A 16235-nucleotide genomic window follows, 5' to 3' on the forward strand; every position below is an offset into this window, starting at 1 on the left:
TACACACATCCTCTTGTACAGTTTAAATCATCTCTGGACTATTTATAATACCCAATACAATGTAAATGCTACATAAATTACTGTTACACTGCTTTGTTTAGGGAATAATAACAAGAAAAAATCTGTATATGTTCAGTTCAGACACAATCACCATTTAAAAAAAACATTCCATCTGAGGTTGGTAGAATCCATGGATACAGAATCCAGGGATATGGAGGGCCAACCCTAAATCTTTATGCATTCGAATTAGTTAGGACTGGGCTTGGAGAGTAAAAGAATGACCCAAATAATTGTGGCTTAGCCAAGACAGATTTTTTAAATATTTGCCTTCATTTATTTTTATTTCAATAGTTTTAGGGGTACAAGTGGTTTTTGGTTACACGGATAAATTGTGTAGTGGTGGAGTCTGGGTTTTTAGTGCACCCATCCCTGGAATAGTGTACATTGTACCCAACAGGTGATTCCTTATTCCTCACCCCCTCCCAGCCTCCCCCCTTCTGTGTCCCCAGGGTCCATCATACCACTCTGTATGCCTTTGCATACCCATAGCTTAGCTCCCAGTTATAAGTGAGAACATCTGGTACTTGGTTTTCCATTTCGGAGTTACTTCACTTAGGATAATGGCCTCCAGTTCCATCCAAAGTGCTGCAAAAGACATGATTTCACTCTTTTTTTATGGCTGAGTAGTATTCCATGGTATACATATACCACGTTTTCTGTATTCATTCATTAGTCAGTGGGTCCCTGGGTTGCTTTGATATCGTTGCAATTGTGAATTGTGCTGCAGTAAACGTATGCATGCGAGTGTCTTTTGATATAATGACTTATTTTTCTTTGGGTTGATGCCCAGTAGTGGGATTGCTGGATTGAATGGTAGGTTGGTCTACTTTTAGTTCCTTGAGAAATCTCCATACCGTTTTCCACAGAGGTTGTACTAATTTACATCCCCACCAATAGTGTCTAAGTGTTCCCTTTTCACCACATCTGTGCCAAATTCTTTCTTTAAAAACTTTTTAATAAAGGCCATTCTGACTGGAGTAAAATGGTATCTCACTGTGGTTTTCATTTGCATTTCCCTGATGATTGGTGATATTGAACATTTTTTTCAAGTTTGTTGCCAAGATAGATATTTCACTGTCTTATGTTCAAGAAGTCTGGAGGAGGTCAGGTCAGAATCAATCTGCAGCTCCCTGGATTCGGGGCTCAGGCTCCTGCTACCTTGCTCTCTGTGCCCTTCACAGCTTCCACTCCCAAGTACACCACATGGCCCATCTTGCTGCCAGAGCTCCAGCCAGCAGCCTGTATTACAGAAGGAAGAAAGAAACAAGTCCCAGGGAGCATTACTCCTCCTTTTAGAGGTTACTTCCTGGAAGCTGCTACTTCTGTGTATATTGTATTGCCTAGAACTGCAGTGCAAGATCAAACCTAACTATAAGGTGTGATGGGAAATGACATTATTCCAGGTGACCATGTGCCCAGCTCAGCATCACAGGCTCTGTTACTGAGGAAGGCAGGGTGGATGGATATCAGAAAACAGCTTGCTCTTATTTCTGTGAGATAAATTTCCGGAAGTAAAATTGCTATATGGAAAGGTACATGCATTTAAACATTTTTAATAAACACTGATAGATATTTTCAACAAAGGCTTTAGTAATTGAATCCCAGCAACAGTGAATGAGAGGATCTATTTCCCTACTCACTAACATGGATGAGGGCAAGACTTTTTTTTTTGGGGCGGGGGGTGGGGGATGGAGTCTTGCTCTGTTGCCCAGGCTGGAGTGCAGTGGCTCAACCTCAGCTCACTGCAACCTCTGCTTCCCAGGTTCAAGCAATTCTCCTGACTCAGCCTCCTGAGTAGCTGGGATTACAGGTGCTTGCCACCACACACGGCTAATTTTTGCATTTTCTTAGTAGAGATGGAGTTTCACCATGTTGGCCAGGCTGGTCTCAAACTCTTGACCTCAGGTGATCCACCTGCCTTGTCCTCCCAAAGTGCTGGGATTACAGGTGTGAGCTACCACGCCTGGCTGAGATGCGGGCAAAACTTTTTTTTTTTTTTTTTTTGACAGAGTTTTGCTCTGTCACCCAGGCTGGAGTGCAGTGGCGCAATCTCGGCTCACTGCAAGCTCCGCCTCCCGGCTTCATGCCATTCTCCTGCCTCAGCCTACCCAGAAGCTGGGACTACAGGCGCCTGCCACCACACCCGGCTAATTTTTTGTATTTTTAGTAGAGACAGGGTTTCACTGTGTTAGCCAGGATGGTCTCAATCTCCTGACCTCGTGATCCGCCTGCCTCGGCCTCCCAAAGTGCTGGGATTACAAGTGTGAGCCACCACACCCAGCCTGTGGGCAAAACTTTTAAAGACTGATAATCTGTTAAGCAAAAGAAGTTATCCCACTGTTGTTTTGGTTTGTGTTTACGTGATTACTAGTAAAGCTTAACATCTTTTCATATATTTACTTGCCATTTTCTAGTCCTCTTCTATGAATTGCTTTTTTTTTTCTTTTTTTTTTTAAGACAGGGTCTCACTCTGTCACCCAGGCTGGAATGCAGTGGTGTGATCTTGGCTCACTGCAACCTCCGCCTCCTGGGTTCAAGCGATTCTCCTGCATCAGCCTCCCGAGTAGCTGGGATTACAGGCATGCACCACCACGCCTGGCTAATTTTTGTATTTTTAGTAGAGACAGGGTTTCGCCATGTTGGCCAGGCTGGTCTCGAACTCCTGATCCCCGGTGATCTGCCCTCCTTGGCCTCCCAAAGTTCTGGGATTAAAGACATGAGCCACCGCTCCCAGCCAAAACATAGTTTTAAAATCCTGGCTACACAGAACGTCAATGAGAAATCCTTTGGTTGCAAGTGGCAGAAATCCACCCCAAACTAGCTTTAACAAAAAAGGAGTTCATTGGGGTGAGAAAGAAAAGTAACTCAAAGCAATCCTACGCAAAAGATGCAAAATGTATCAGGCCCAGAAAAATTAGCTGGGCATGATGGTGCACACCTGTAACCCCAGCTACTCGGGAGGCTGAGACAGGAGAATTGCTTGAATTCGGGAGACAGAGGTAGAGGTGAGCCGAGAACACGCCACTGCACTCCAGCCTGGGTGACAGAGCAAGACTCCATCTCTAAGTATAAAAATAAATAAATAAGTAATGTATCCAGAACAAGAGTATATACGTAATGGCTTGTTCTTTTTAATAACTTCATCATATCCCATAATAATAAAAAAAAGTTATTACAAGTTATATAATGTGACCCTCACCCATCATCTTCTTGTTCCTAGAATTTGTGATACAAAGAACAATGTGTAGCGAATCAGTAGCTTATTTTCATGTTATTTTATGAACCAATGTAAGAACTGCCCCTTCTTTTTTTCTTTAAAAACTTACTGGCAACTGCTGCTAATCAGAGCATAAATTCAAGGCAACTGCAATCTGTGTCTCCCAGGTTGCAGTCCTCAAATTTGGCTCAAATAAACTCTCTACTTATATTAATTTTGCCTCAGTTTCTTTCTTTAGGTCCATAGGATCATTAATGACACTATCTAAAACAGTACTGCCCTAATGTGTTGCTTTTTTCTGTGACGGAGTTTTGCTCTTGTCATGCAGGCTGGAGTGCAGTGGCGCCATCTCGGGTCACTGCAACCTCCGCCTCCCGGTTCAAGCGATTCTCCCTGCCTCAGCTTCCCGAGTAGCTGGGATTACAGGAGTCCGCCACCATAAAAATTTTTGTATTTTTAGTAGAGATGGGGTTTTCGCCATGTTGGCCAGGCTGGTCTCGAACCACTGACCTCAGATGATCCACCTGTCTCGGCCTCCCAAAGTGCTGGGATTACAGGTGTGAGCCGCTGCGCCCGGCCCCTAATGTGTTTCTTATTCTGTTCCTTTCTCCTTAATAGAATGTATCACTACCAGAATGATCTGTAGGTCTACATGTCCATCCATGCGTGCATCCACCCATCCATGTACCCCACCCATCCGTCCACCCACCTATCACTATGTCTTGATGTCCTTCACCAGAGCTTCACAAGGACTGAACTTGTTCACTGCTGAATCCCGGTGCCCACACAGAGCAGATGCTGAGGCCTGACCCTTGCTCTCTCCATTTCTGGGTTCTGTAGCTGCCTGCTCCTTCACGATTGCAATCCATGCTCTGCATTCTATGCATCCAAAGGATACACACATTCTTTTCCTGGTTGCTCCAGCAAAAGTCTCACAATTGGCTTTCAGTGGCCAGGCCTGGGTGACGTGTCCCCTGGATCCAGTGATTGGGGCTAGCCCCATACAGACCACAGGGACTGCCAGAGGGAAAGGAGCAGAATCCTGGGGAAACCACGAACTGTTATCAGACGAAGGGGGACAACAACACAAATCCATTCTCTTTGGTCAGGCTGCTTCAACCATTTAGGAAGAGGTCAAGGAAATGTATAGACACAGACACACTGAGGGCTATAAGAATTCACATGTGACAAACGTTACGGTGAAACAAACAGGAGAAAAGCACAACCACTTGGGCCACACCCTTCACCAAGGATTTCTTCTTTCGCAAATGTTCTAGGTGTTTGTTTTGTTTCTCACTGTGATCTCCTAAGTCCAGCTCTTGTCAATACACATTCCTTAATCTAATAAAAATGGTTTATTATTAATAGGAGCAGTATTTATCAAACACCCACAAAATGCTAGGCAAGATGCTAAGATATTTATGAGGATTATCTCATTTTTAAATTTATTTTTTATATTTATTTTGAGACAGGGCCTTACTCTGTCGCCCAGGCTGGAGTGCAGTGGTGCAATCAAGATGCACCGCAGCCTCGACCACCTGCGCTCAAGCGATCCTCTCACCTCAGCCTCTCGAGTAGCTGGGACTACAGGCGTATGCCACAACACCTGGCTAGTTTTTGGATTATCTCGTTTTATCCTCACAACAATCCTAAGAGGTAGTCACCGCTGTTGTCCCATTTTACAGATGAAGCAAGCGAGGCTCAGAAAGGTTAAGTAACTCCCTTTAGGTCAAACAGCTGGCATGCGGAGGAGATCCTTGTAGGCTTGGAAGCTTTTCTGCATGGGCAGGGCAGAGCAGGCAGAGCAGGGCCGGCTTGACTGTGGGACAGCAGAGAGAAGGAACTCTTAAGACATAGGGCTGGGTAGGGTCTGCACCAAGAAGGACGGCTTTCTCAGCCCCCCAGGAGCAGGGGTTTACTGGCCAGAGGTTTACTGGCCTCAGGGGAGCCCGGGGCCTGGTCAGCAGACTCTAATGCAATCCCTTAGGAATGCATAGCGCCCCCCCACTGCCTCTCTCCTCCCTTCTGAATCCAGAATTGTGAGAACGACCAGGAGAAATGGACTGAGCCCCAGGCCTGCACTTTGGAGAGGCCGCCATGGGTGTGATTTCCTTTGCACTGTTTGGGCCTCTGGCACTTCCTGCCAGGCAGGAGACTTCTTGAGATTTCAAAGGCGGCACACAAGAGGAGTGTTAAGCAGATTGAGCACTAATAAAGAACTAACGCCTAGAACAATCACAGCTTCCCTGTGATTCCTGAGAGTGAGGAAAGCACAAAGAAGAAATGAAAGTCTCTCGCTAACCCTGGGAGAAACTAAAACATCCAGGAGCAGATTCTATACTCAGTAATGTGATAGAGTTCACAAAAAGGTTATAGTCACACTCGAAGCTACTGAGGCTCATGCTCAGTTGCACTGAGAGCGGTATCACCATACCCAGAGAAAAATGGCCTCCTATGGAAAAAGCTAACCTAATATCATGCATATTATTCTGGAACAAAATCAGTAGAATAATATACCTTATATTTCTAGAGTGTTTTGCTTTTTAAGGATTTTAATACCAGAGCAGCCAACATTATCTTGTTGCTTTCTCACATTTCCTTTATAAAAATTTTCTTTAGAATGTTCAAAATCACATTCCTGCTTCCAGAAAGTCGTAAGAATAAAATTGCATTTCTCTCTCTCTCTCTTTTTTTTTTTTTTTTTTTTTTTTGAGACAGCCTCGCTTGGTTGCCCAGGCTGGAGTGCAATGGTGCCATCTCGGCTCACTGCAACCTCCACCTCCTGGGTTCAAGTGATTCTCCTGCCTCAGCCTCCCAAGTAGCTGGGATTACAGGCGCACACACCACCACACCTGGCTAATTTGTGTGTGTGTGTGTATATATATGGGTGTAAAAATATATGTATATTTTTAGTAGAGATGGGGTTTCACCATGTTGGCCAGGCTGGTCTTGAACTGCTGACCTAGGTGACACGCCCGCCTTGGCCTCCCAAAGTGCTGTGATTATAGGCATAAGCCACTGCGCCGGCCGAAATTGCATTTTTAAATGTAAAAGGCCCCAGAAGGAAGGAGACTAAATACAGTTCCCAGGCTCCACGCAGCTCTCCCCAAGGCCCTACGTGGGTCTCCACGCTGAAACCTCGGGGTGAGGGGAGGCCAGGGGACCGAGTCGCACAGCAGTGGCCAGTGTGGCTCTGAAGGAGGTGCTGCTATGTGGTTAAGACTCTTCACACTGTGGTATGTACAGTCTTGTGTTGTTTTCTTCTTGCCTTTTAAGCATTGTGAATTCCCCAAGTGAGTTTAACTGTAAATCAACCTGGATCCTGGATCCTTTCTTTGGATCCGACTAGGGAACTTCAAGTGGTAGCCCTGACTAGCCTTTTCTCTTCTGGAGACCAGGGCTCGTAGAAACAGTACGGACCTGGAAATTGTGTTAGTCACTGCTAAATGGCCTCTCTGAGCCTCAATTTCCTAATCTTTCCTAAATTTCCTAAAAATGAGGAAACAGCTTCAGTTACCCCTAAGGAACCTGCCTATGAAAGAATTCCATGCATCTACGATGTCATAAGAAAGCAGTCCCCCACTTTTTTGGCACCAGGGACCAGTTGCATGGAAGACACTTTTTCCATGGATGGGGGGTGGGGGGTGGTTTCGGGATGATTCAAGCACATGATGTTTGTTGTGCACTTTATTTCTATTATGATTACATTGTAATATATAATGAAATAATTATACAACTCACCATAATGTAGAATCAGTGGGAGCCCTGAGCTTGTTTTCTACAACTAGATGGTCTCATCTGGGTGATGGGAGACAGTGACAGATCATCAGGCATTAGATTCTTATAAGGAACACACACCCCAGATCCCTCACATGCACAGTTCACAATAGGGTTCTCACTCCTATGAGCATCTAACCGCTGATCTGACAGGAGGTGGAGCTCAGGTGGTCAGTCATGCGAGCAACGGGAAGTGGCTGTAAAGACAGATGAAGCTTTGCTCACTTGCCAGCTGCTCACCACCTGCTGTGTGGCCCGGGGTTGGCGGCTAGCGGCAGGGGGGACCTCTGTTATAAGACAATTGAAGTGTTTAGAATTGAGTAATTAGATTTGAATTACTTTAAATTTTTTTCTAATAGTTCTTCCCCCCATCCCCCAATGGGTATATTACATCTCCTCTCTCTGAACCAGTAACTCAAGCATATATGATCTCTGTCTTGAAAGACAGCTAATGGTGATGCTAAGTCCATAATGTTATGACCCAGGGCCACTAAGGCCAGGCCAGCGCCCAGTGAGCAGCAGGACAGTCCACACACATCAGGCTCCTCTCGTGAGTCTAAGCTGAAGCCTTCGGCCGCAGTGTCTGACTCTACCTACTTGCTTACTAAAACGTGCCACCAGAGGTCTTCTCCCACGATAAGAAGCCTTGGGGGTGATATAACCGTGTTCTTTTCCCTTCCTTTGTGATTCTAGTTTCAGGTGGCAGCGATAAAAGGAGTGTTCTCCTCCTCTTAAACTCTAGATTGGAAAAATAAATGAATGTGAATAGACATCCCCCGCTCTCTTCATTCTGTATCAAAGCGCTGGGGAATCCATTTTTACCACACTGAGTCTCACTGAAGTCAACAGCGTAAGCTCCTGCATTCATTTCCATGAGACTTCGCATTGTGAAAATAATTGGATTGCACTGCACTCTAACACTCCTTTCAGGAAACAGAGAAAATGTGCCTTTGCTACTAGGTGGGGTGAAAACTCGTCTGCGTACTGGTAGGTTTCACCGTGTTTTCAGTATTGTCTTGTCAAGAGCAGTTATTATCAAGTCCCAAATGAGCCTGGCAGTACAACCCTCAATGAGGTGTTTAAAACTGCCTTCCCTAGTGAGAAAGAAAACACTGCTTTTGTTCTCGTTTTTAAAATTAACTGCATAGTATTACCACTATCAATGAGGTGCTTAACATCAAAATTGTCTTCCCTGGTGGGAAGAAAAACATTTACTTTGTTTCCTTTCTTAAAATTAATCGAGGTTTTTAAAAACTTATCCTTATTCAACCAACAGTCGCATAAAGGGGAGAAGAGACAAAAATGGGATTTTAAAATGTTGTCTTTGGTGGCCTATCAAAGATTTTCAGCACATTCTTCCTGTTTAGGCCACTTGCTGAACACTTTTTTTCGCCTTTGCTTCATTTCTCCCCTATTATATTTTATAACCTTGGCCTCATCGGTATAGTCCTTGGTAGGGAGCTAATCATAAGATCTTTGCAGGAATGACTACATTGATCCATGTATTGGTTTTTTTGTGTTTGTTTGGTTTTTGTTTTATTTTTTTTTAGATGGAGCCTTGCTCTGTCACCCAGGCTGGAGTGCAGTGGTGTGATCTTGGCTCTCCTCTACCTCCGCCTTCCGGGTTCAAGCAATTCTCCTGTCTCAGCCTCCCGAGTAGCTGGGATTACAGGCACATGCCACCACACCCACTAATTTTTGTATTTTTAGTAGAGACGGGGTTTCACCGTATTGGTCAGGCTGGTCTTGAACTCCTGACCTCAGGTGATCCGCCTGCCTCGGCCTCCCAAAGTGCTGGGATTACAGGAGTGAGCCACAGCGCCCGGCCTCATCCACATATTCTTTATTAGCTTGCAAATTTTCCACAAGGCTGCTCTATCTATTCTATAAGGTTAAAGAAATTGCTTATGAAAAGTTAAAAATCAGCCTGTAGTATTAATATCTAAGGGGGCTTTGGCAGATACGGCTAACGACACTCCCTCCCTCATTTCCTCAGGGGATTCCGGGGGCAGCTCTAACCTTTAAAACTGCCTCTGCCTGCCTCTGCCTCTGCTCGAGGCATGGGAGTTCTATGGCCACTGCCTTTTACAAGATGCAGCAGAGAAGAGAAGGCAAGAGAAACAAAGCCCTGGCTTTTATGGGCATAACAACAGTAGGTTTCAGAGGACAAATGAACACCCAGGCTACCTCATATCCAGATAAGAAATTATCTGACGGATAGGAAAACTTGAAGGGTGAGGGGGGAAGCTAGGGAATTCGACTGCTGGTATGGTTCCTGGAAGAGAGGCCCCTTGTCCTGCCTACCTGTACCTCCAAGGCCGAATTACAACTGGCCGGCGGGGGTGCGGCGGTGGGGGGGTGGGGGGAGGAGAAAGGGAAGCAGAGAGGTGGGGAAGGATGATGGCAATCTTAAAAGGTTTGGGAGACCCATGAGTAAGGTGACCATGGCCATTCCCAGCAGAAGCCAGCGAAGCTGCAAGATCTGGAGCATCCATCCCTTCTCCCTGGCACGGCACAGAGGAGTAGACTAGAAATGACGGTGTGCCATGTGTGGGCAAGTGGACTGAGAGGGCCTCAGAGAGAACCTGTGCTCCCTAGCACAGTGCAGTAGGCGATGGAATGTTCACCCGGGCCCGAGAGAGGCATGAGCACAGCAGGGAGAGTCACCTGACCTAAAGAGGCACTGCTACAGGGATGAGGAGGAAGCAGCAGTGGCATGTGGGCCAAAACCTGGTGGGAAGACGGCTATTTCAGGGGATGCCTGGGAGCGCCTCACCTTGTCCCTGACCCTGCCCTTGTGCCTCCATACTGTGTCAGCTCCCTGGAATGGATACTCAAATTCATACAGAAGGAAGTAAAATCTTCAGGTGACTGAAATTAAGTTTCCACCATTTGGTAGGATGGGACCTTAAAATAGAAAACAAATTTAGGCCGGGCGTGGTGGCTCACTCCTGTAATCCCAGCACTTTGGGAGGCCGAGGTAGGCAGACCACCTGAGTTCAGGAGTTTGACACCAGCCTGGCCAACGTGGTGAAACCCTGTTCTCTACTAAAAATACAAAAAATTAGCCAGGCATGGTGGTGTGCACTCACTTGTAATCCCAGCTACCAGGGAGGCTGAGGCAGGAGAACTGCTTGAACCCAAGAGGCAGAGGTTGCAGTGAGCCGAGATTGTGACACTGCACTCCAGGCTGGCGAGAGAGTGAGACTCTGTCTCAAAAAAAAAAAAAAAAAAAAGAAAAGAACACAAATTTAATCAGAGAAAAATATTGTAGCTACATTTGTTTACACACCTTGAAATTATGGACAGAGATTTGTACCTGCCATACTCAGAATTTATTTGAAAAAAATGTTCTCTGCATAAACAAAAAAGAAACAATTATTAAACTTTGTCAGTATTACCAAATAAAACCTAAAGTGTTTCTAAAGTTCATTAATTGGATTTAAACTATGTGCCTTTATATATATCATCTCATTTATTTCTTATGATTCATAGGTGCTGGTATCCCCTTTTACAGGGAAGGAAATGAAGACTTAGAAAAGTGAAATACTTTGCCCATGGCCACAATGATGGTAATTAGCAGAACCAGAATTCCAACTCAGGAATGTCTGACTCCCAAGTCTACATTCTTGATCACTAAATTAAGCTCTATGCTGTTCTTTCCTCTGGCTTTCTAGATCCCTCCAGGAACATTCCTTTCTGCTTCCTTGGCTGCTCACATTTACAAGGCAATCACACATTCATTAACTGGAGCCCTGGGTACAAAGAAGCACAATTTTTTTTTTATCCTTCCTGCTCCTAATTTCCAAAGGGCCCAACAATTAAGTGGATTATTGTGGTCATAATCTTAGTTTTTTGATTTAACAAGTCTTTTTTTTTTTTTTTTTTTTTAGATACAATCTCACTCTGTCACCCAGGCTGGAGTGCAGTGGCGCGATCTCAGCTCACTGCAATCTCCGCCTCCTGGGTTCAAGCGATTCTCCTGCTTCAGCCTCCTGAGTAGTTGGGATTACAGGTGCGCACCACTATGCCCAGCTAATTTTTGTATTTTTAGTAGAGATGGGGTTTCACCATGTTGGTCATGCTGGTCTCAAACTCCTGACCTCTGATCTGCCCGCCTTGGCCTCCCAGAGTGTTGGGATTACAGGCGTTAGCCACCGTACCTGGCCTGGATTTAACAAGTCTTAGCTCAGTTCTTATTTATCTTTCAGTCACCACATCTTGTGAGTTAATCATTGGACAATAATCAGCTTGGACAATAAGTTAACCACTCTGAACCTAGGTTTCTTTGTCTATGAAATAAATGCAATCTCTAAGGTCCTCCTCCAGCTTAAACTTTGCATGATTCTGAAGAAGCAGGATCAAGTTTATTGTTTTATGGGAAGTTGAACTGCAGTTCTTCAAATACTAACTCTTCTCTGACCTCCATCTCTCTCCTGGATTTAAACCTCCCACATTCGGGGATGAGGGATAGGTGTAGAGCTTCACAAAGGGATGGGAAATAAGATATAATAGTATCTCGCCTTGTCGGCATGAGGAGGAACATGAAGACTAAAAAGATGACATTGTCTTCAGTAAGGCTCTATGAAACAGCATATAAAAATGTAAAAATTGGTATAAAAAGGTTTTTCACTTCAGCTAAAATGGAAGCCATCTTGACAGCAGTGCCTCTTAGAAGTGCCTTGTGTCATTTAAACCTGCTTACTACTATCGTTTCTTTAACATCTTTTCTGGTATTTGGCCATCCTTCTGTTCATATTGTTGTTACCTCCATTTCCTTGAGTGTAAATTCTTTTATTTATTGAGTTCGTTATTTTCCTTGCATGATACTGACCTTACTCAGATATTTTATCATTCTTACGGCGAGTGCATGACTCAGACCTGCACAGTCATTTCATACACCTGGCTAGAGTGTTTATGTAAGGGATATATGACTCAACAGGACCAAAGAACTCCCAACAGAACATTGGTAGAAACTACCAGGAAAGAGAAGCTCTCTTGCTACTGAAGTTGCTGAGCTATGAAGAATGTATGCTGTGAGCTAATAGGAACCATTTTGCCACTCTGTAGGAAGAGCTTGCCTGAGACTGTAGAGACAAGAGAAACAGATTTCCTGACTATATTGTTTCAGTACCTGGATCCCACAGTCTACCTTGGGACTCTCAATAACACAGCCAATAAATTCCCTTTTTGTTTCAGCACAAGCCATTTTAAATCATAATTTTTTGTCACTAGCAACCGAAATTAATCAAACGAGAATTTGTGAACCTGTAGAGAAAGTCCATAGTTCTCTAGCTTCACATCAGTAGATGCCCAAGGGGCCTTTCTGTTTTTTCATTTTTGTTTTTGTTTTTTTGAGATGGAGTCTCACTCTGTCACCCAGGCTGGAGTGCAGTGGTGCAATCTTGGCTCACTGAAACCTCTGCCTCCCTGGTTCATGCAATTCTCTGCCTCAGCCTCCCAAGTAGCTGGGATTACAGGCGCCCGCCACCACTCCCGGCTAATTTTTGTATTTTTTTAGTAGAGACGGGGTTTCACCATGTTGGCCAGGCTGGTCTTGAACTCCTGACCTCAGGTGATCCACCTGCCTCAGCCTCCCAAAGTGCTGGGATTACAGGCATGAGGCACCGCGTACAGGTTAATTGCGACACTACAGGAAAAGAAGGTAAAGTGGAGTCACATCTGACGTCTATTTACATGCTGGTTTTAGAAACTCACCCCCATGAAAGGTATAACTTCACAATCTACTTAATCCTCACAGCAGCAAACAAATTTATTAACATTTATCAATGTTAAGGCTTAATGTAAAAACAATGGCATAAATCCTGCAGGTAAGTAGGAAAACTTCAGAATTATCCATCTGCTGTCAATTTATCACGAGAGATTAGATTTTATCCTAAACGCATATTTTGGGAATATCCAAATATCTGTAATATGGTCTCTCCTTCAGAATTTTCTTACATGATGTGGAAATCAAGAGCTACCTGCCTGAAGTTGATAGATTTTAAAATGATGATTAAGTATAATATTTGAATTTATGACAGGTAACCAACGGGAAAACAATAAAAGATAACAAAAATTACAAGAAAAAAGGGGTAGTGTAAATGATATGGATTTCTCAGCTTCAACATTCAGGAGTGAAATAAGTACTGCTTAAAGTTGAAAAATTAAGAAATGGAAGTATAAGCATTTAATTTGGAGTTATGAAAATAATCACCCAAAGAAATCAAGACAGAATTGACATGAATGCTGATGTCCAGAGAGTGGGACCAGGTTGAGTGAGGGAGATTGTTTGCTTTCATTTATGCCTCTTTTTTTCTACTTAGATGTTTCATTTTTGTGTGCATGCATTATATTTTTATTTTATTTTTTGAGACAGTCTCCCTTTATCGCCCAGGCTGGAGTGCAGCAGCGCGATCACAACTCACTGCAACCTCGACCTCGTGGGCTCAAGTGATCCTCCCACCTCAGTCTCTCGAGAAGCTGGAACTAGAGGTATGTACCAACACACCCAACTATGTTTTGTATTTTTTGTAGAGACAGGGTCTTGCCATGTAGACTACGCTGGCCTTGAACCCCTGGGCTCAAGTAATCTGCCCACCTCGGCCTCCCAAAGTGCTAGGATTACAAGCCTGAGCCACCACGCCCAGCCTGTAATTTTAAATTGGCCAAAAAGACTATGTTCATCTAGGCAGCCTGCTCTTCTGCCCTCTAAAATATCCACTGCTACTATTCTCTGCATCATCAGATGGCCTCCATGTCAACTTCTCAGCTCCAAACTTACAAACGTCTTCTTTTAAAATAGAGGAAGTGTCTGCCCACCTAAGGTTAATCTCTCCACCTGTGTGTGGATCCCAGCCACACCTATGTCTTCAGAAATTGATAATTACCCTCTTTCTCTTCAGGATCCTCAAACTCTCCTTTTCTGTGAGCTGCCTTCAAGCAGTGGGCAACATGCTCAGGCTACTCCCATCTGAAATTGAAAAGCCACCTTGACCCCATGACCCTGTCCAGCTTCCTCTCTCTTCTCCTCTTTACAGCCAAATATCTCCAACTCCTGAACTCACTCTGATACGGAGTCTGCTTTCATCATTGCAGTAAAACAGCTTTTGCCAAGCTCACAGGTGGCTCCAATCCCTAATCAGACTGTTACTACCAATCTTCCTCCTACTTGATTTCTCAAAGCTTCTAACAGAGGGGGATCACTCTTAAAACATTCTCTTGCTTTTTCAGGACATTCCACCTTATCACTGTAATTTGGCAGATTTGTGTCCTCACACATCATTAGCACAAAATATTTCCCCTCACCATGAAGTATTTCTCACATCAAGACATAACCTCGGCCATAACTGGAGTATTTGCTCCTCACAAGCCTCTCCACTCCACATGCAGACCTTCCTGCCAAAGGCTTTCTTGCTTCCACAGTCACATCCAGGAACAGGGACAATCCCTTCATGTTGCTCCACGGGAAAGCCATCTGCAGAAAAGCCAGCTTGCCGCTGGAATTTTTATTGGATGTCTTCAGAGAGATATGCTACAGAACCAGTTTCAGTGAATGGGCTTCCACTTACAGCAGAAAATTTAATCTTGTGAACTCAGTCACTTGTTTGAAATTCAATTTGGGATGATAGTGGATCTTTCTCAATTCATTAGAATTCTCTCCCTTTTCTCCTCTGAGTAGATTTCTAGTGAGGGCAGTGGTGGGGCGAGGCTTGGTTATCATCCTAGCATTGTCTTGTGCTTTCTTCCCTGTGGGCTCTGCTGAGAGTGTAACTGCTTGATCTACCAGCACAAGCAATGCACACTGATCATTTCAGGAGAGGTTGAAGGTCCTCTCCTATTGATGTGGCCTGATGGGCACTGGTCTGATGACTTGCTGAAAACTAGTTGCATCTTCCTTTGCTGACAAGCTGACCATCCCCAGCCTCATTCACCTTGGACCCTGGTGCTTGGTAGGCACTTCACCATTCAACTCTTTCTTGGGAACCTATTGGATCTCCTCTAGGCCCTGTGAGATATATGTGCGTAAATGCGTGTGTGTGTGTTATGTATATATACACACACACACACATATGTATATATATACACACTTGTGTGTTACGGGCAGAGGAGGGAGTTGTATAGTTGGTTATCAAAGCTATAAAAGGCCCTTTCTATGTTCATTTCTAAAGGCCAACACATACAGGCTCAGAGCACTATTGGGCTGTCTTCTCTCAGAAACTCGGGCAGAGCCAAGTCCTTCTGCTCTTAGACCCAAAATCTACCCAGCAATTTCTAACAGCCAACACTTCCCTCCCTGCATCTTATTCCCTACTCCCACAGATTTTCCTAGTTATCACCTAAGTTCTCCTCTCACCTTTTCTCTCAGAACGTCCCCCCAGCTCAGAGAGGAATTTGTCTCTGTAGGTGGGAGGGTCTTTAAAAAAAAATGAGGCCGGGCACAGCAACTCATGCCTATAATCCCAGCACTTTGAGAGGCCGAGGCAGAAGGATTACTTGATATTAAGAGTTCAATACCAGCCTGGACAACATAGTGAAACCTTGTTTCTACAAAAAAATAAAAAATTAGCCTGTCGTCGTGGTGCCCACCTGCAGTCCCAGCTACTTCTGGTTCAGTCTTCGAATCTTTATATGCAAAGTCAACTTTTCAAGAATCAAAAAAGAAAAATGCATGTATCTTTTATTCCAAGCACCTGGTTTTTGCACATGAGTACTCCACCTTTCAGACTGTACCGCTTTTATTATAATTAAAAAAAACTTTTGAAATTTAGGCTCTATTTGTTCTCCCTTCAAGGCAATGAAGCTCATGAATGGGAGGAAGACTATAGGGCAACAAGAAAAAAAGTGAGAACATTATTATTTTTTGAGATGGAGTCTCACTCTGTCACCCAGGCTGGAGTGCAATGACTTGGTCTCGGCTCACTGCAACCTCTGCCTCCTGAGTTCAAGCGATTCTCCCGCCTCAGCCTACAGAGTAGCTGGGACTACAGGCATGTGCCACCACACTCAGCTGATTTTTGTATTTTTAGTAGAGATGGGGTTTCACTACATTGGCCAGACTGGTCCCGAACTCCTGACCTCACGATTCGTCCGCCTCGGCCTCCCAAAGTGCTGGGATTACAGGCGTGAGCCACTGCACCCGGCCGTGAGAACATTCTTGATTTAAAATTCACATATATAA

The 16235-nt window shown here is 44.4% G+C and overlaps 1 long non-coding RNA gene across 1 annotated transcript; it reads right to left on the reverse strand.

Annotated features, from left to right (window-relative positions):
• Positions 1–325: 325 nt before the first annotated feature.
• Positions 326–8813, reverse strand: LOC134761321 (uncharacterized). The gene is made up of 3 exons (XR_010139829.1): positions 7019–8813; positions 3987–5096; positions 326–1299 (listed from the first exon to the last, which is right to left on the reverse strand). It is a non-coding gene; the product is annotated as an uncharacterized LOC134761321 (long non-coding RNA).
• Positions 8814–16235: the final 7422 nt, after the last annotated feature.

The sequence above is a fragment of the Pongo abelii genome, chromosome 3 (genome assembly GCF_028885655.2).
Source record: "Pongo abelii isolate AG06213 chromosome 3, NHGRI_mPonAbe1-v2.0_pri, whole genome shotgun sequence".
In the NCBI taxonomy this organism is placed as follows: Eukaryota; Metazoa; Chordata; class Mammalia; order Primates; family Hominidae; genus Pongo; species Pongo abelii.